The sequence below is a fragment of the Lissotriton vulgaris genome, chromosome 1_1, assembly GCF_964263255.1.
Source record: "Lissotriton vulgaris chromosome 1_1, aLisVul1.2, whole genome shotgun sequence".
Taxonomy (NCBI): Eukaryota; Metazoa; Chordata; class Amphibia; order Caudata; family Salamandridae; genus Lissotriton; species Lissotriton vulgaris.
In genome coordinates, this window is record NC_141685.1 from 282,588,444 (window position 1) to 282,610,700 (window position 22,257).

General features: G+C 44.0%; 1 pseudogene; it reads left to right on the forward strand.

Moving 5' to 3' along the window:
• The first annotated feature begins 311 nt into the window (after positions 1 to 311).
• Positions 312 to 1,796, forward strand: LOC147747060 (uncharacterized; annotated as a pseudogene).
• Positions 1,797 to 22,257: the final 20,461 nt, after the last annotated feature.

The following is a 22,257-nucleotide window of genomic DNA, read 5'->3' on the forward strand; positions in this document are numbered from 1 at the left end:
TGTGAGCCACTGCAAGCCCTTCCACGGACCAATTCCTTCGGACACTGTTGCTGATCCCGAGACCAGAGACACTAAACCATCAGACTTTAAAGACACTGAAACGACAGACTTTATTTCACCCCTTTCAAAACTTTTGCCCAAAGAAGAGTACAAATCGTGGCTGCGATCTTATCCAAAACAGACTTGAGACATTGTACCTGACCTTGACCTACCAGTGGCTAATTAAGCCCAAGACGGACGCTTGGTGAAGCGGTTGCTGGGAAGTGTCCGGTCACTGGCGCATACTTTACTCAGACTAAGCAGCCGAAATCATGAAGACAAAGACTCACTGCGCAAAACTATCACAGAACAAAGTTCCCGTTTTTCTTTCTATCATGATTCTTATTTTCTGCATCTTGGCTTGTCTAGGTTGGTTTCTTCATCTAGCTTTCCCACTTTCTTCCTCTACACTTTTGAACAACACTGCTATGCACTCACACGTAGATCTTCCCCCGCATCTCGAAAGTAGGAGAAAATAATTCTTCAATAACACATTCATCTCCACACTCCATCAACACCAACTAGTTATTAACAAAACCAACTGTTGGGTCTGCGGCTTAATGCCACACTCCGTACACTGAGGTATGCCTTTTATCCCTCTCCCTTTCGGCTATGCTGGATCTACCTATGCTCTCTCTATGATATTCTCCGCCTCTGTTAGAAACATCCCTGAAACCAAGACCAAGAACACTAGTACCTGGAAGGAGATAAAAACAAAGACTGTGTGTACGGTTCAAAAGATGTTAGATTTCACCACAACATGGGGACGAGCAGGTAATAGTGAAAACACCAGTTATTCCCTCTTTAACGACACTACCTCCTTTAGAGAAACATTCTCAGTTCAGAAGAGACAGACAGAGCAGGGAGGATGGGCTGTGCCTCATAAGGGCCTGTTTTGTGTAAGAGGTAAGGGCAAGGGTCAGAAGATGGGAGACAGTGAGTGTAATAAGACGTACACCCTACCTGATTTAAACTTCCCAACAATGACCACCGCCCCCAACACTTATTTTATTTGTGGACCTCACACACGTACTTGGCTACCTCAAGGCTGGTCCGGGAAATGCTACATTGCATTTCTCCTCCCCCCTACCTACACCTCCCCAGCAGATTATCATGTAAGTGATCCTCCGACCGTGATTAATAGACGGCGAAGGGGGGTCATGGATGCTGAAGACACAGTGGATCAAGAGGCTGGCGATTTCTTCAAAGGAATCATCCCTTTCTGGGGGCCCATGATCAATAGCCGCCACATAAGACAACTAACTTGTGTAGTTCAGGGAGCCATAAACGAGACCGCTGGTGCGTTAAGCAACATCACGGCTGAGATGGCTTCCGATAGACTCATGACGTTACAGAACCGTATGGTCCTAGATATCATATTAGCGGACCGTGGTGGCGTATGTGAACTGATCGGATCCCGCTGCTGTATATACATTCCAGATAATGCTCCCTCAGTATATGCTGCCATTTCCCGCCTTCATGTACTTTCAAAGAAGCTAGACGCAGACACCGGAGCCTGGTCCCTGACGGAATGGCTCTGGGGCCTCCTGTCCTCATGGGGGTGGAAGATCCTTACGATACCAAGTCTTGCTCTAGCCATTCTCTTCACCTGTTGCCTCTGTATTCAGTGTGGCCCAGCTCTTTGTAGTTTCTGTATCACTGCCTGCATTCCCAAACCCCAGTCCAGAAAGAAAGAAAAGGAAAGAATCATGTTACAGGAACAAGTAGACGGCCTAATGAGTATAGAAGTAGACTAATAAGAAAAATAATTTTAAAGTGTATATTATGGGACAACGAGGGAATGTGGAAAAAGATTATTTTTCGTAGTTATGTCCCATCATACACTCTCACAGTCGCGTCCCCGCGCCCACCATGTCGGAAAACGAGCAAACGAGAACACGAGCAAACCCGATCACGCGCACACAAAGTTGCACATGCACTCTCCTTCCTCTAAAATTCAAAGGTACATTCTTATGGTTAGGGCGATGCCGAGAAACAACTTCCTCACTCAAACTGTACATTCCTATGGTTAAGCCGATTCTGAGAACAAGACCCCTCATTTGTAACCATTTCCCTATAATCGGGCCGATTCCGAGAAATAGGCCCCGTTTTGCTAAACCACGACAACCAATTCCGAGAAGAAGAGCCCCCGTTTGCTGAAAGACACGACACCAGACATCCTGTCAATGACCAGTTCTCCTTTTTCTCTCTCTCTCTCCCACTTATCTAAGGAACCAGCCTAGGGTTATTTCTCAATGCTCTGTTTCTGCCGTGACTTACTCATGATTAAAGATACAGTCACGCTTCTTCCTGTCATGACCTCTGTATGATTTTGACACAGTAACACTACTATGATTTCTGTAAAATTGTGACACAGCTATCCGAGTTTTACTGACTTCGATATTGTTGCAAACACAGCTATCTTCTTCCTCTTTTCTGTGCATAAACACCATGTCCTCTTTGATGAAAGTTAGAGATTCTTCCGATCCTCCTCAGGTGACGGAGCTCTCCCTTAACTCGAGTTACTGAATAAAGACCCTTTATTCGAACCACCACGGACTCTGCTCTTCATACTTGACCTTATTGATATTATAGAAATTCCGATCAAGGTAAATTACTAAAATATTTACAACCCGATGAAGACCAGTAGCTCCATGGATGATGCTTACATGAGGCACTTTCTGACTTCTCTCACATTTATTCTTCAGTGGGTGCGAGAATATCTGTGGATGGCTGAATTGTTTTTTGTAGAAGACTGTTATTTCTGATATTCAGGATTGTTGCTGTGTTACCGGTCAATTCCTTTCATTGTCTATCCGTCTATAGATGCTGGTAGACCACTCTTTTCCTTATTTTCTGTCTTTAGGGGCTGTAGGTTGGGTTCCCACATGGAGAAGTGTCGCTCCTGAAGGGTTAGGCAAATTAATATTCGTCTTTTTCAGCTTTTACCAGTCCATCATTGTTGGTTTCTGTGCAGACCTTCCATTTGGTTAGACTAGCAAGATTTCTTTTACTTCTCAATATCTTATTCTATATTATGCTGCCATGGTTTAATGGTGGTCTTTTAGGCAACTTGCATTACTCTGATGGGTTGGATGCTGTTGCGTTTATAGGGTATGATTCCTCTATGGTCACATTTTTTATGTCACTGTTGCCTGCGGGTTATGTCTCTTTCAGCTATCTTTTAAAATATTTTTTTTCTTTGGTTGATACATAGGCAATTGATTATTTTACTCCTATGTCTCCATGTATATCTGTACTTTTGTATATATGGGATGTTCTAGAGATCCTTGTTCATCTATAGTTCTTTTTCTATGGAAGGACTGTTTCTATGTCAATTCGGGGCTAATGTTGTCTTTGTCTTTTCTTTCATACCAACATTTGTTTTCTCCATAGAGGATGGATTTTGGCTGTGTTCTTTACAGAGCGTTCCTGTCCATAGCGGTACGGCAGGCTGTTCTGGGTTCATAGTTTGAACATGCTGTTAAGATTTGTATATATAACCATGTGCTTGAAGGCAAAGTCTTATTGGCATGGGTGATATCTTCCCCATGTGTGTATTGCCTTATAGGTTTTGTTACAGTGGTTCTGTCCACAGTTATGGTGTAGGGATCCTAAAACAGTCTTGTCTTTATGACATGGTTATGTTATTCCTGTGGTTTAAGAGTCTTGCGACTTTATCTCCCTATGGCCCCTTCTAGGGGACTCTATAGGGTAGGGTGTTCTCTTGCTTTACACTTCCAAACAAAAGAAATTCAGCACTCCCAAGGAGAGGCACTTGGTAAAACAAGAAGAAAGCACTTGAAAAGGAGGCTCATCATTCATAAAATGAGGCACATCAAAAGACAGTTTCAAAATAAAGCGTGGGGTTTCATTAATGAAATGAAATGAATGAAATGAAATTTGATTTGTAGAGCGCATGGCTGCCCGAAAGCTTCCCAGCGCTTGCTTAGGGAACCCGTCCTAGTATTCCCCTGCGATATAAACCATTACTGGGCATCCCCAAGGTGAAAGCCAGGCATCCCGCTGCAAGGGGACTTTGTGGAGATTAAGCAAGCTATTGCCCAGAGTTACAGAATGGGACTCCATGATTGGAATAAGCACCGAGGCGAGAATTGTCAGGTCTGGGGAAATTTGAGCCCAAGACCTGCCGAGGCGGGTAATTGAACCGTGGTACGGGCCAGACCTCTGCATCAGGGTCTGCCGCTCCAACCACTTGAGCCACACTTCTCCACTTGTAACACTTTCCAACAGAAGGACTTTCCCAGATGTCAAATGAATCAGGTAAAGCAGCATACAAATGTAAATATATGTATATATCATATCAAGCAAATAATCATCAAGTTCTAATGCATAATATAAAACACAAGCAGATAATAATGGTAAAACACACGCAAATAATAAACACTTACAAGTCAGATAATAATGAAATATTTACAGGCGAAATGAAAGGGAGCAAAACCTAAACGGATAATAATAATGGAACATTCACAAATTAAATGCAAGAAAATAGAACACAAGGAAATAATATTAATACTGGAATATTGACAAGTAAGATACAAGGGAGCAAAAGTATAAGATTCACAAGTCAAATATAAGAAAGTAGAACATATGCAAATTATAATCATGATTAAAGCAGAAAATATTGGACGTCCAATGGAAGAAAAAAGTGCTGTCAAATGAAAGACTCAAATAGGAAGAGCATATATATACACTACATGAAAACATTACAGAGCAATTAAACTCATGCATCACCTATTGAGAGCACATCATTCTGGTCAGCTCAACCGGGAAGCCCTTGATGGTCAACCAGAAGTCTCAAAGGGACAGCAAGATTTTCTCGTGACAATGCGACCACCTCATGAGTGAGCTTCTAATTCAGAGCCAAGAGATGCTGTCTTTGATACCTTTACTAACATGGAGTGAGATTTCTAGAAGCCTCCCCTCCCTTCATCTATTGCACAACCAAAGCTGACCGTACCGGTCTGTACCAAGGTCAAGACGGAGGCCGTGCAAACCTCTGTGTTTTGACTCCGAGACAGAGAAGTACATTCCACAATTTCTCTCTCATTCTTTCAAACACACATCTCACACATTCTGTTCCAAGCTAGGTTGTTTTGCTCTGTGGTGAGGAGAAAGTAAACAATCCTACTCTGAAGCTGTAAGGAGATACGAAATTAAATCACAATTCATAATGCAAGTGCACAAAAAATGATGTACATTCAAGATGGAATAAAGTAAAACACATAAAGTCAACTAAAACATTGGTAGTCAAAGGTCATCACATGATCCCAATATATATTGGTGCATATAGCACTACATCCACCCCATGATCTTTGACTACCATAACATACATATCTAAAATGAACTTTTTGAGGGAAAACATGAATATAAAATTAGGCACACATTAAAAGCAGCGACATTATAAAATCATGTAACTTATTAATGCTTCTAGTGTTATAAATGGCTAATCCTGGAACTTCTACTATTGAAGCACCTAAACGTGTGTATGTTTATATATAAGAATGAACCTTAGAATAATAAAGCACCATCTTCATCAAGCTGAACGGTTTCTCTTGTACTCTGGGTATGCAGTGCATCAATCCTAACAGTGTGAATGTACACGACCCTCCTGTTATATTTAAAATGTTATCTTTCATCTTAGTCAATCAAGAAGGTGCTTGGAATCATAATTTTCATCATCAAGCTGGACTTATATTTGATCTTCAGAATCCGTCTCATTTGAGCACATCTAAATGTAACCTGTGGAAGACAGTTTGTGCTATATCATGTCATTGTTTTGTCAAAAGGCAAAAGCTTCAGTCTGTGCTGTCAGGTGGTCACTTCGGGTGGGGGGCTCCTGCACCCTCATGGCCCAACCCAGGCACAGGCACCCACCTGACGGGGAAGGACATCCAACCTACCAACACTTCGCAGTATGATCTAGGAATGAAAAAAGTATCACTCTTCCTGCAAATAATGTTTTTCAGAAATCACGTTCTCCTTTTCCTGTCTTTGATCTGATAACAAAGTATTGTCTTTTCCATCTGCAATTCTCTCGGCTGGATCTGGGGAATGATTTGAGGATTCTACCCACACATTGGCCTCTGGGTTCTTGTTTTTGGAGTTAAATCCTCCTTCCTCTTGCACAGTAAGACGAGCTGGGGCAGTCCCCTTCCAGACAATCCCTTCGTACACTGCTGAATCAGTACACCCTTGACCATTTGGCACTATCTGGGTTGGTAATTTTCCTCTTTCCAACTGGCCCATCAACACCTATGGGGCTGGTTTGTGTTGTGCATGCTGACAAATAGGAATCATAGTTGTAATCAAATCTAGGGGAATATGCATCATTTTATTCTCTGCCCACCTGTTAGTGGCGGTCTCTCCCACTCATCCACATTTTTGGTGTGCCCAATTAGCCATTCCCACCAAATCAGAATCCTGCATCACCAACTCTGTCTCCGAGATTTTGGCTTTTTTGTCTGCAAGGGAATTAAACCAGCATTCTAGTGAAGTGGTAGGACAGTGAGCGTCTACATGATGCAGGGACTGCGCTTTGCAGTAACATTTCCCAGATCTCTTGCCACAAGTCCTTGTCCCACTTTCCAGGAGACTCCTGTATCTCAGACACATTCTGTAACACCCCTATATTTTCCACATAGACCTGCAGCACCAGCTCCTGCAACACTGCAGTTTCTGCCTGTATGTACCCCTTCCATTTGATCACATTTGCTTATTGCACGTGCCCTGTTCTGTGTGACTTAGGATAACTCATCACCTATTCCATTAGAGAAATATCAAGAAGTCTCAAAATCGCATTGTTCCTTATTGTAATCTGCCCGGGGCCTATCCGAGTGCAGTAGCACAAAAGCAACTGTACCTGCCCAGTGTCTATCAGAGTGCAGTGAAACACCAGCAACTGTTTTTCAAAGGGACTAAACCAATCTCCAGCAACTGGCAATGTTTTAGTACAAAAGCCTAGGAGCACCGTCTTATTTCCTTGTTTTCCCACATACTGCAATCAGCATATTAGCCCTGAATTGTCACATGTAACTCAATGTCTCCTTTCTGTATTGGCCACGCATCTAAACCATATTGTATAGCCTCTTTTGTCACTTCAAAAGCACACTGCCTGTGCTCTCCACACTCAGCATCATGTTTTAAGATAGCATCTTTCATCATCTCTGCCTTAAGTCTCTGCATAGCTGCTCTCAATGTAAGCCAAGGTTTGTCATTTACTGGCCAGTCTGACTTGTAACTGCTCCCACCAACTGCCAATTGTAACAGGCTGATGTGGTTATCTTCTCTATGTAATTCATAAAGTGTTCCTGTACAGTGAAGTCAACACTAAGTGCACAAACCTATCCAGCTATTTCTCAGTTTAACATCACTTCAGAGACTCCTAAATCAAACAAACAGACAATCCACGTTAGAAAAGCCTCCCCTGGTTTCTGTAGAAATCTGTCCAAAATGCCATTAATCTTAAAGTCCTCTAGAGGACTCATTAAAACTTCCTGTGGGCATTATGAATTAACCTGCAGCTTTCATTAAACAACATTCCTATCTTGTGACTCACTCTGGCTATCTGAAAAATGTGGTGATTTATACAGTGATAATAAACAATAGAAGAGTGAAAGAAATATAAATATATATTTATATTTCTTTCACTCTTCTGTTGTTCATTATCATTGATATTAGGGGTAAAAGAGTGAATTTGTATACCCTGACTCTCTTGTTGTTTGCATTAGTAATTTATACAGTGTCACACACACAGCATCTTGCTTTTGCACTGTCTGGTACATTTCCAGTGAATCTCTTAACGATTTGTTTTCACACATCAACATATTAGAATTATTTTTAACTTCAACCAGCCACTGTTGTATTTGTTCGAGTTCTTTTTCTAACTGTGCACAAATTTCATATATGCTATGAAAATCACTGAAAAGAATCCAACTTTTTCTCCCTGAAGTACTACGCTCTTTTTGCTTTCGCCAAAAACTTTCTGCAAACATTTAAATATCTGTACTTCCTCCCCGTCTGTTAAACATGCCTAAGAGGCATCGTCCCATCCCAATAGCTCAGTTGGCATCTGGGAATCTCCAGCTGACATCATTGACTTTTGAGAAAAACGTTTTCTCCATTCCCTTTTAAAATCGTACTGCACGCCACTCCTGGTAGCCTATATATACAATATGAAAACATTACAGAGAAATGAAACTCATAACTCACACATCACCTATTGAGAGCACATCATTGAGCGCTGAGCTGCCCGAGGGTAACCACGCGCTATATAAGATTCCAAATAATAATAATAATAATAATAATAATAATAATAATAATAACAATAATCATTCTGGTCAGCTCAACTGGGAAGCCCTTGACTGTCAAACATAAGTTTCAAAGGGACAGCAAGATTTTCTCATGACGATGCACCTATCTCACAAGTGAGCTTCTAATTCAGTGCCAATAAATCCTGTCTTTGATACCTTTACTAACATGGAGAGAGATTTCTAGAAGTCCCCCCTCCCCTAATCTTTTGCACAACCAAAGCTGACCGTACCGGTCTGTTCCAAGGTCAAGAAGGAAGACGACCAAGACGCTGTGTTTTGACTCTGAGACAGAGCAGTACATTCCACACATTTCTCTATAATGCTTTCAAACACACATTCTGTTCCAAGCAAAGCTGTTTTGCTCTGTGCTGAGGAGAAAGCAAATAATCCTACTCTGAAGCTGTAAGGAGATATGGAATCAATTCACAAGTCAAAATTCAAGTGCACACAAAATGATGTATGTTCAAGATGGAATTAAGTAAAACACAAAGACAATTAAAAAACTGGTAATCAAAGGTCATAACATGATCCAAATACATATGAGTGCATATAGCACTACAGGTGTGTACCTGCACACCTGCTTTAATATAAATGTACGTTCCTATCTCTCTCTCTTATTTTGAGCCGAGTTGCGATTAGTAAGAGACTTTTCATGTATATTGTTCGCAGACCGGCCTCTGGGAATGGTATGGCTTTGGGTCGCAATTATTTTGGTCTTAAAGAAAAAAAGAGAGATGGTGAGGAAGAACCAAGTATTTATTACATATGTGGGTTCCCTTTTGTCTCGAAGTTGTTTTTAGGAAATTTCATATACTGAACTATGGTTACGACTTTAATAGTTTTTTTACACTGTGGTGTCTTTTGTTTGTTCTTGGCACAATGTTCAATTCACAGCTTCTATAGGTGCCCCCACATTTCGAGTGCAGAAAATGGTCACAAAAGAAACTGACCTCAGTGTGTTGGCACGGGATGTATATGTACTCTATCAACGTCACACGCGGTAGATGATATCGGTGTGGGGTCATGTGGAGCCCTCTACCGCCTCGCGGATGTGATGTGGGAAAAAAGGTGTGTCAATGTGATATGGGAAAAAAGTTTCCGGATCCAGTCTCGTGCCTGGGGAAGATTCTAAAGTAAGGAATCTGTGGCTAGTTGCTGTCTCTATCAAATAATGTGTTACCGAAGGTAAGTAACTTGCTCTTCAAGAGCTCATATGGGATGGTGAGAGACACAGGGTGTCCTTGGGCACGCTGCAGCAGCCTGTACTATAAGAGGGTTTGGGGTGCTGGATTTGAATTGTACCTTCTGGTTTCCCGGCCGCTTTGACTCATGCATTGGATTGACGGAGTGAATTTGCCTGACCGGGGACCACTGGGAGCATAATCTAACCAGGGAGAGCTGTTTGCTTGGCATCTGCGGAGGATGCTTGGGAGGGGAGTCATGGTTTGCACCAGGCCACTGCCATCAGTTACTGGAGGCTCTGCATCTGGCGAACTCTGGACTTTTCTGTTGTACACCATAACGCTCCCATTGGTGGGACTCCCTCATGGTAACCCCTGAATATTATTTTCAGCAGCACAACTAGCGACCTGAATGAATGTGGCACTCGTGTGGGTGACTGCTATGAGGCTGCCACGTGGCTGCCCTAGACTGTCTTATTGATTCGCATGGCTTACCTCAGGATAGCTCCCTACATATGCGGCACTAGCCATGACAATCACGATCCTCCGGAATAAGGGGATGGATGAACTCCAGACGCATACTGTTCTACATTATTGACCTTGGGAACAGGTAGGCTCCAAGTGGAATGGTTTTATGAAGCCCTCAAGGGGACGGTAAGGAAGCCATTAGCGAAGTGAGAAGGGTTATTGAGAAGGGATATCTCAGAACAGAAATTGGCATAGATACTGGCTTACCCACAAAGGGTCTCTCGCAATACTCATCCCAAAGTTATCCAATTATCTCCACCAGATCTATCTCACCCCAAAGAAGCTAACTGCAAATATGGCGGGGAGTCCAAGTGGTGCCTCTGTTGTCCACTGGCGCAGGCAGATTTCTGCCATATAACCTGGCCACGTGCTCACTCTCTGGAGTTTTGGGCATTGGTGTTTCAGAAGTTGAATGAAACGCTTGGCCATACTGTGCTGTGTACCTTGGAGGTGTGCTTGCTTGGGGCCTCCCCTGTCCCAAACCGAAGAAAGTGGGGGAGATGCTTCCTAGATTTAGGGGCTTATATGCTCGTTTTTGACGCCGGGCAGTGCAGCTAGTCACTTTGCTGTGCTGCCCTGCGTCAAAAGAAAAGGCAGGAATGCGCCGTATTTATGAAATACGGCGCATTATTGTTGTCTTCCACTGCACCGGTGCACAGTGGCTGCCTTGCACCAATGCAGGCACCCTTGCACCATGGTGCAAGGGAGTCTGCATTGTAGGATTTATTGTTTTTGTGCAGGAAGGCACAGCTTACAATTCTTACAATGTTGTAAATATGTAATCTATGTATGCCTTTACGATCCTAATCCTAATGTGTTTTTGATTTTTGTCTGACTGCCACCTATTGTTTTACTTTACTTTTTCATCTATCTCGTTTGTATCCGTAATGTGTAAGTACGTAAGTGTCCTCATGTAACATACTTGGTTCTATTGTGACACCTTTGAGTAAAGTCTACGCTATATAAAATTGTGTTAAATAAAATTGTTACCGACAGCAGCCCTACGAGTTCGAGCATCTTCTGTGGTGCCATAATGTGTTAGGCCACCGGGTGGCACTGCTTCACTGTTTTACTTTTATTGTGCATGAGCCCAATCGTGAATGGTTCATTCTAATTATTCATCTATCTCGTTTTGTTTTAGATCTTACAATTTGTCTAAAATGTGCCACTAATGCTCTTTGAATTATTCTTTCATTTGTATATCTTTTAGCATAGATGTGGCTCTTTGCTTATGTTATGTTATGTTAATAACTTTTATGTTAATAACTTTTATTGGGCGCACAGCTGCCCCAGCAAAGGGGCGTCCTGGCGCGTAACACAACATTATTATCTGTGAAATGCAGGGCCCACGTTTGTACATCATGATTACCAAACGCGGATCAATGTGTATAATTTTGGCGTCCGAAAGATTACAAGTGAATGTGTATCTTTTGTTTTCGTCCAGAAATAACCATTGCACAATCATCTTGTGTGAACACCAAGGTCTTGATTGAATAATGTGACTTGTGGGCTATTGGCTGAGGTCCTGGCGGGGCGGGAGTTCCAATCCCGGCTCTACTCTCGTGCCCATTGAAAAATTGAAAAAGCACACACCCAGGGTCATATTCTCAAGAACATGTGATAACCATTGCAAAAGTAACTTAACGCAAATTCCAACATCCCAGCCTATCGCGGGAAAATTATGCTGTGTTAACGAAGTATTCTCAACACGGCAGTACCATGCGGTAGTCTCCAGATAACGCGCCAAATGTCTGCGTTAAAATCAACGCCACTCCGCAAAAATGCGAAACGCAAACGCAAAAAATCTTGTGAGGAGGCCAATCTCAGTACAAAAAGCAGCGAAAACCAGCAACAGGCCTGCAAATCCCACATGTCTGGCGGGCAAATGCACTATAAAAACTACAGAAACAACACACCAGAAACAATCCAAAGCACGTAGCAACATGGGTGCACCCTGATCGAGCATAGAGTCCAACGCAAACCCCACAACCCCCACAGATCACCAGCAAGGAACAACGGGGACGGCCAAGGAGAAGAGGGAGAGGAAGATGGGGTGCAGTCTGCAGCAAAACCAGATCTGCGTCACGGTGGTGACAGAACACTACCATCAACTGACCCACAAGTAGACCACCGGGAATGCAGTTGAAGTGTTGAGGAGGCCAATCAAGAAGGCCAAGAGGCGCTGGCATGATGTGATAACCTAAACCAGGCACAAACCCGCTGCCATCAGGAAGGCAGTAATGGCGACAGGAGGTGCGCGCCCTGCACCACGGGAGGAGCTGGAGGAAACCGAGGCCACAGTCATCAGTGTGGAGACGGTGCAAGGAGTAGGGAATACGGACACAGCTTGAGAGGACCTGACACAACATCAACAGGGTGAGTAATAACCAGGGACAGGGGTACGGGGGAGATGGGCACAATGGCACACATGCACAATGAGGTGTAGCATACTGCACACCCACAATGACCCTGGATCATGTCCCTGATCCCTATTGCACACTGAAGCACACACACATAGCAATAACAGCACACCCACATTGTCAACAATGTGGCACAATGCGCAAACCCGACACTGCAGAACCGAGGACACAACTGGCTCTGCACTTACGCAGAAACAGGCCTACTACATCTGACAGAGCTGGAAACTGTGAAATGGAAATGTACGCGTACAACCTCACATCCATCATGTAGTCCAAATGTACACGGTCTCTCATCCAAATCCTGCACCTCGAAACTGTCACAATGTACATTGTCATACAGTCTGCATGTAAACAAGAACAATGTGCTAACATACATGTCAACACAATATCAACAGGCATCTCCCCTTTACATTGCAGAGGGACGCACAACACCTCCAGCAGAGCACAGAAGATCACACATCTGTGATGCCGGAGAGGACCACTACACCTGCGACCCCAGCGCCCTACAGCAGCCCAAGGACATCCCACCACCAGGACCTGGGTAGCCAAGCTACCTAGATGAGAACACAGACCCTGCAACAGACCACACAGCAGTAGGCACCCGCAAGCCTGGCTGGCTCATGACAGTTCACCGGCTCACACATGGCACCCCAATGCCTGGTGTCAGACCGCCAAACGGAGGTGGCCGAACATGTGCGGGTGGGGTCCGAACCCATGGAAAGCAAACTAGATCACATACATGGGTATCTATTATCCTTCAGGGACCACCTACACACCACAAAGGAGACCCACACTGCCATTGAGACACATGCAGATGCACATTCACAGTACAGAACCACGCCGAGGGGCATGCAAATAGCAGTCACACACCCACTTTGGCTCTGCGTACGATTGCCCAGGCCACTCCTCTTATGAATTGAGCGGGTGACGACAAAGCTACTGTCATATTGCTAATTCTTTTTTATATACTGTGTTAAGTTAGCATGAGCTTATTAAATTTTTAAACGCCATTTTACCTTTCTGCCTCCTTTTGCACACGACACATAATTGTTGTTTTAGCTTTCAACCCAGAAGTGCTTCGTGATTTACTTGAGAAATAATATGTTATTTCTCTGATATCAGTTTTGCCCGGTACACTGTCTGCACAGTGAGTGCTGAAGGCTGCAAGGATAACTAGACACGATGTTGTTATGAGGTCTGATCTCCGCACGTCCATAGACATAACACACATGCTGCTGCCAGAATCCGGCTCTAGGCGGGTTTTATATTGTAGTGCTGAACACACAAGTAACACACTTGATGGTGCTTCGCATGCAGAGAGCTGGTGGTAGATGTTGTGATCCTCTGCCACTGAGATTTTGAGGTATTGGCCCACCCTGCTAAAACCCAAATGAGACCTTCATAGATATAAAATACTATGCTAAGTAGGGAGGGTGTGAATTAGGTATTGTTAATTCCTATTCATTTCAGCATCTTAGTATGCTGTCACCATTCGCCTTTTATGGACTAGTAACTATGCTGATAACTTTGTTGCTTATAATATGTTTGCTAGTATTGTACAAGATACTGCGTTTGAGAACATTGCAATAGTAAATAAATATTTCAAACATGCACGTGTCCTCTTTTACTCCATGTTCTGGTTTGAAATGATTATATAACGAAAGAATGTTCATGTGTTCCACGATACCTGAGGTAATCTAAGTTCATGTTCTGGTCTGTCTAAGCATTGGGAGTTTGTTATGACCAATGAGACACTGTAGCAAGCTCGGTAAGGGGATTTTAGGTACTGAGGTGAGTTTTGGGCCATCCTAATTCACCGAGGTTCCAGGTCTCTATGCACAGTTCTGTTGGAGAACGGAATTCCCGCTACATGGTGCCCATACGTTGTTGGCCTTATATCATGACACTTGAGTAGTATATAATTCAAACCATAACCCTTTCACTCTCGTTTCCGGAAAACGGTGGTGTCGGAAAAACCTACCTATTTTTGTAATAGGTCTTTTCAAGCTTGATTCTTACTAAAACGGTTTCCTTGAATTATTACCCAGTTGTTCTACAAAGTTTACTTTGTTTTTCTTATTTCTTGTGCCGTCATGGCTGCCGTGGACATTCCGCAGCATAGTCGCATTGCGGTGCGAGATCATTTGCGGATGTACAATTGACCTTTGGAAGGCTTGGCTGTGATCATGGTGGTGAGTGCGGAACATGCTTATCCTTACGAACTGTTTTATTCGTGGGTGACGTTTCCGGCAGTGGACGCTAATTCTGGTGTGTTCCAGACATACACTCCCACTGCTGTACCAAATGAGTATACTCCGTACAGGGCACAGGAAATTCCTATTGACGTTTGGCAGCATGGAGTTTGGTTTGGTGGCGCCCTACCCCATTCTTTAACCGCTCCAGAGTTAGGTCATTTGTCCATTCCAGGCGCTAGTTGGCCGGTTTTGGTTGGGTTTACTCCTCATCCTCTACACGGCAATTGTAACATGGCTGAACTCCGACGACTACATGTAGTTGCATTTGCCGTGATTAGAGCCTTAGTGCATTACATGGGCCGTAATCTTCCGGGTGGAGCTCCCGGGGGTGCAGCGCTTCCAGCCGGACAGGGCGGTTTAAAAATCAGTCCTGTCATGGTAAATGCAGTCATGGGCAAGAAGCCCCAGGATAAGGATGATTTTCCTTTCTGGCTTGCCGAGAAATTTGACCAGCTGGAAGCTGTATTTCCTAATACAACTCCTGGTGAAAAACACCGGATTCTTACGCTTAGTTTGCCGAAAGATTTGGCCCCTGAACTCGTTGACTGTGAGACCTGGGGTAAGACTTTTGCAGCGGTCTATGCGAGGTGCTACAGCACCCCGTCTATGTCCATGCTGTCTTAGGTCCTTAAACTTGTTCAAGATGATCACGGACCGGAGTCTGCGGTTGATTGGGCATGCGCCTGTGTGGCACCTTTGATGTGGTTGGCGATCTGATCCTTGCGAATGTCAAGGGAGATAAAGTGAACTTTCAGGTGGCTAACACGTTGGCGGCGCCTCCCGATGCCGAGAAACCCCGACAGTTAGCGAAGATCATTGTGGCGGCTTATAAAACCGCGGGTCGCAATGCGAAGGGTCTTAAGCCTTTTTCTGTTAAGGAGAAAAAGCAGTCCCAGGGACAAACTTCGGAAACGGATGTTCAGCCCAAGTCCAAAAAACAAAATTGGCCTAAAAAACAGAAACAGGGAAAGCAACAGCAACAACAACAGATCCTGAATTCTCGTCCTGCGTCTCCGTTACCTACGCAGTCGGAACGTGTTTATGACTTGCGCGATCGTGCGACGATTAAAACTCCTGATCGTTTTCAGGCTTCTGACCAACGCTCTCCTCGTTTCTTTCAGGACTCATTGGCCCCGACAACCGGTGGTGGAGGGGGCGGTAGGGGTCGGGGTGGCCAGCAAGGACGTGACCAGCCCCGCCCGAGGAACGGTGCAGAAAAGCAGGAAGGCTCTACCCCTAAGAGACCGCAGTTTGCCAAGAAGAAAGTCGCAGCCTTAACAGGGCATCGATATGCCCCAGATAGTGAGAACGCGGCTTCGGAATCTGACGTGGGCTCTGACCTTGCTGGACAGCGCGGCGGAGATTACCATAGTGAGAGAGGCCCTCCGTCCACTACTGAAGGTGAAAGCGACTGATACTTATGTTGTCATTGAAACAGCTGATACCAGAGTTGCTCCCCCTGATAGACTTTTTGAAATTGTCCTGTTAATCGAGGGTGACATACAGCGAACCATTAAAGGGGTGTTTTGGGAAAATCTTTCGTCTACATATGACATTTTGCTTTCGGAGGCTGACTGGCCCCCACCTTTTGTGCTCGCAGCTCCGCGAGGGGAGGAGGTGATCCTCCCCAGTTTCGCGAACACAGTCTCGAAAGAGGATGCGCTGCACTTTGCAGAAGAGTGGGCTCCGGCTGTGTACCGCAATCAATGTGGTTGGGATAAATTGTCCCCATGCCATGAGATTCCTTTACGGTCTCAGCCACAACCTCAACCTCAATATCCTATACGGCGAGAAGCAAAGGCTTCCGTCGCGGCTATCCTTGAACAATTAGAATATCAAGGTGTGATTGAAACCTGTGTGTCACCAATGAATAACCCTCTTTTTACTGTAAACAAGCCAGACGGTTTATATCGTTTGGTATTGGATTACCGGCATTTAAACTCGCATTGCCGTAACTGTGCAGTACAGAATACCCACGGCTCTGCTCTAGTGAATAGTCTTGTGCGTAAGCGGTTTAAAACCACGCTTGACATTTCCAACGGTTTTTATGCCTATCGATTGGATGCTCTAAGTTCCCAATGGACATCCTTTACTTGCGGCGGTGTCCAAAAACAATATCGGCGTTTGCCTATGGGCTATAAGAATAGTCCTGGGATTTTCACTGCCCGCATTGTCTCCCTATTAGAGGGAATCGACCCAGATGCTTGTTCGTATGTGGATGACATATATCTCACAGACGACGAACTTTGGGAGCATCTGTGTCGGGTCAACGGGATTATTTGTACCTTTGCCGCCTTAGGTTACAAATTCAACTTTGCAAAATCGCACATTGCAGAGTTCACAGTGTTGTTTCTGGGCTACGAGCTCAACAATGAGGGAAAGGGATTTGATCCTCACTTCCTGGAGAAATGCGCACAATTGTGCGCTCCGACAACACTGAAAAAATTACAATCATTACTGGGCTTCTTGAATTTCAGGAGGACATACATTCCGGAATATGCCCAGCGTATCAAGCAGTTGTATGCTTTGATACAACCATCTTTTTCCAAATCATGCTGGCTGCCAGAGCATTCGGCTATTCTGCAGTCTTTGCAAGCTGATCTGCTCGCTTCTAAATTCTTACTGACTCGTGATAACCAGACCAAACTGGTGATAAGAATTATACCTGGGACGGTGGGTTTCATGTACCTGACTTTTAATGAAGAAGACACAGTACCTATTGCTTACAAGTCACACTTGTACACTTCGGCTGAATTGCGCTTTTCCACTGTGGAGAAAGTTTTGACGGCTGTGCAGATGGCAATTCTTAAGGAACGTGCCCTGTCACAGGGAAAGTGCATGTTGGTTGTTACCCCGTGTCCTGCCTTGGAGGCGGTCACAAAAGCCAGTGTACCAAATTCTAAAGCTTTGCGCCCTCGGTGGATTCAATGGGCTGCATCCTTGACATCCCAGGATGTCACGTTTATTTTTGACGCCTCATTACGGTCGCAGGAGTACTTACAGTATGAATTTGTTCATCCGGCTCCTTTAGCAATGCGACCCCTGGAGGATTTCCATTGCATCATTTACACTGATGGTCCGGCGCAGGTTGCGCATGGCTCTAAACATGCCTACGTTTCCGCATGCGCCATTGTGGTCGGTGCCATGGTGAACGATGAGTTCAAGTCCAGTGTCGTCAATACGCAGACACTAGGGGACTGCACTGCACAGTTAGCAGAGCTTTGTGCTCTGATGCTTGCATTGGAGTACGCGGATTCTTGTGTGACAACTCTAATCGTAAGTGATTCTTACTACTGTGTCCAGTCTTACAATGAGAACTTGTTCTTTTGGATTCAGAATGACTTTCGTGATTCCAAGGGTAGCACAATAAAACATAAAATTATCTGGGTCCGAGTGGCTGAGCTGAAAGAGCGGTTGCCACTTGTATTTGTGATTCATACTCTCGGCCATCAGCGTGTAGGAGTCCACGCTGTCGGTAACTCGCTTGCTGATGAAGCGGCGAAATCTGCAGTATCGAAATACTTAGTTGCAGCAGTTACACGGTCCAAAATTAAAATAGATGATGACATCTTGGCAGCAGTTGCTGCCACTGAGAAGGGAGGTAAATATCTTGCGGGGTTCCCTTCGAAGTACACATACCACTTAAGTCCCGATAAGGTTCCTTATGTGAAAATTCCTGATGTTGGCGAACGTTTGGTTCCCAACTCAGATTGCAGAGCTACTTTGATTACAGCGGCGCATGAAGGTGTGGCGTCTGCGCATGCGGGCGTCTCAGCCACTGTAACTCGGCTACAACAGAGGTTCTGGTGGCGGGGACTGTACAAACAGACATGTGATTATGTCCTTCAATGGGACATTTGCCAGCAGGTCAAGCCTTCGACTGCTGCGCGTCCGCCTCAGACACAGTTGTACATCTCTAATAAACCACTGGGTTGCATTTATTTAGATCACTGCGGTCCTTTTTCTTCAGATACTGCGTATAAATACATCTTAGCAGTTGATTCATGCACACGCTTTGTGTGGGTATGGCCCCATCGCAGCGCTGATTCACGTACTGTCATAAGAGATTTGCGTGTCTTTGTAGGGATTTTTGCCTGTGGTACCTTCCATTCGGATCAGGGTCCGGCTTTCACCTCTAAGGCATATAAGGATGCTATGGTTTCGTTGGGGGTCCAAGTCAAGTTTTCGTCTCCATACAGACCTGAGGGTAATAGTGTAGTGGAGCAAATGAACAGTGACTTAAAGCAATCTTTGACAGCTCGAGTTATAGGCACTGGCAGAAACTGGTTAGCCCACCTTAATGGCGTGCAACGTGCTCTAAACAATCTCCCTAGAAGGTCTCTGGGTGGGCGGACCCCGTACGAAATGCTCTTTGGTATCAAGATGTATGTCCCTGACCTCGACGGTCTAGACTGCGTGGCTCAAGCCACGGCCTTTGACGTAGATTAACATTGCAATGTTTTACAGGATCTACAAAAGACTAGAGACAGTCTTGCAAAGGAACATTTGCCCTCAACATCGGATGATGCGTTGCAGATCCCGTTAGTTGGCTGGCTACCTAAAGTTGGAGAACTGGTTCGAGAGAAGATCGATAACAAGAAAGAATCTGGTCCGTCCTATCGAGCACCGGTTCCCGTTCTTGGAGTGAAGGGCACAAGAACAGTCATTTTACCACCACTTCCTGGTCGTAAGGAAAACAGGTTTATCTCAATTGACAATGTCAAGTTACACATGGTGGCCGATTCTTCATAGTATGACACCGGCGGTCTCCTGTCCTTCGGTTGTGAGAAATTCTGTGTTGGCCACTATTTCTAATGCAGAGCCAGAAGTGGCCCTCGAGATGCCTGCCATTTCCAATCCTTTATTGAATACTTTTCACGTTAATAACATTGATGACATAGACTATGCCTATCCTGCTGATTTGTCGATGCCTGTATACAGACACGTTTGACCACAGAATCCCGATTCTCATTTGACTCTGTTTCAGTAAATTTAGAGAAACCCTCACGTCTAGCAACATATGCCACATTATTTATAAAACATTTTTTGGTCCCTCCATGGACATATATTTGGCTGGTGCTTTTTTCAATATACCTTTTTATGTCAATTGGGTTTGTGTTTTATTTTTTCCGTCTGGTCGATGGACACTATGTCGAGGAGAGAACATGCAATCAGCATCTTCATGGAAATTTGGCCCCCCTTTCCTCATCCCATTCTGCACACAGACTGAAGCAAGACTTGAATTTTGTGAACATCACTGCTTGGCCGGTTCTTGATGGGATTGTGAGGGATGCAGTTAAATTTCAAATCCATGGCCCAACTGAAGTGGTTAATGTCCCTAATGTACTCAGAGTGAACATGGGGGATGTGGTGAAACAAAGCATACCTTCTGATGATTGGGATGTTCAGGCCGTAGAATCATTATATTCTGATTTGAAATATTATGCTGCCTTTGATGCTGAAGATTTGTATTTAGAATCTGCTAATTATGGTGATTTATTTTGCTTCCAACAATTTGGTAACCATTTCTTGCATAAAACAAGTTCCAGAAGGAGTACTATAAATTACACACAGTGGGAACATTGCCCGGCAACGTTACAAGGCAGCTCCAGTACATTTTTGAAAAAGTACACTTATTTTACCGACTTTAATCAATCAAGTCCTGAGTCCTTATACTTTAAGATGACACAAAAGCCTATGTTCAAAGTTAGACTTACCGATACTAAATTATTGTATTCAAAGTCCTTTCTAGAGAAGTTAGCTGCAGAAGGCTATGAGCTATGGAAGGAAACCATTGACCTTAAATCGGTTTGGGGTTCTAAAAATTGGCAGGTACAAGGCACTGAGGCTTTGCACTGTGCATGTCTCATCCCAAATCATATGTTGTTTTTAAATTCTAACATTTTCCAGACAACATGCTTTGGATTGGCTACTTCAAAAAAATTGAATACCTCTTCTATTCCTGATTTAGAAGAATATTCGGGTTGGAATAATTTTACACAGTTTTCCATTCGAGAATTGCAAACGTTAATGCACAATTCATCCTTCAATATATCCAGTTTAGATCCAAGAGGTTGGCTGATGTGGCACAGAAGCTCTGATTCTTGCCAACGTTGCTTTTTGGGTTTAACTGAAGGTTTTACACAAGTCAGGCCTGATCCACGTTTTGATGCTGACCATACTGTCACCACTTACTCAGTTGGCAGAATATGTCAGAATTGGCTACAACATTCTACATTAGCTGCTGTTAAATTACATCTTTCCAAGCTGACTAATGATGTGGATTTAAATGATTTCATAAAGGGCCCGGCTAATGGTAGATCTAAAAGATGGATTTATGCTATTTACAATGAAATCTGGAAAACTTCACAGGTTGAGGCTGCTAAGCGCCTAAGAGCTATAGATCAAGCTAATTTAGAAAAAGTGCTTGCAGTTGTCAATAACAGTATTAACATGTTTTCTTCCCGCATTTATACATTGAATAATATTGTATCTTCTGTTGTTGATATCGTACATGATGAAGTGTCTGTTTTGTACCATGGTCAGAATCAATTGCGTTCTATTATGCAATTTGCTTTGACCCTGCAGACGCTTAAGGCTGGTCGTGTGCCTTGGAGTTACATGAAAGTTTCCTCTCTTTTTGCCCCTTTTAATTTAACTGACAAACAACGCATGCTTTCAATGCGTGATGCTTCATTTTCCATGTTGCACATTGAGAGGTTGGAATTTTTACCGTTCTCTGTAGCTGAGGCTACTGCTGCAACATGGCTTATCCACGGATTAATCACATTACCATTTGCCTTGTACAAATGTACTAATTGTATGCATTACGTAGCTATAGGGAGATATGAACCATTAGTGAACTCATTCCTCCACGAGGCGTGGTCTCTTCCATTCACTTATAGATGCCTGAAAGACGGGAAAGAAGTGTATCTTAATGGGGAAGAATGCACAGAGTCCCCTGACAATTCATTGATATGCAGACACATCCAATTACATGGTTCTTGTAATCAGGACCGGACTAATTTGGCCTGTTTTTTAAAAGGGACTCCAGTTCCTGCAATAGTTCCCACCTTAACTTTACTGGCGAATGGTGGTTATTTACTGTTGAATAACGAGGAGTGTTGCGGTTTAATTAAAGGTGTCGCTTATGTGGTAACTGTATCTGAACGGGTCGTCTGTTGCAAAAACGTTCTGTATCCCCCTACGCATGGGAGTTCAGCTGTATCCATCTGGCTGCGTATCCCAACCTTGAAAGCAGAGTTCAATGGTATGACTAGAATAAGAGCCCTTTTGTCTCAAAAAGAAGTGGCCCTGAGTTCGGCCCGAGAAACATTTGTCCTTCACATAGCTAACACGCGCACTGAGGTGCAGGCCCTTTTGAATACTGATTTACCGTTACATTTCATTGAGCTGGTTCACCAAATCTTTAATGCCTCCTCCACTTCTGGCCTGGCTCATTTTTTTTAAATTAGTTAGCAGTGGTCTCTTGACTTCATTC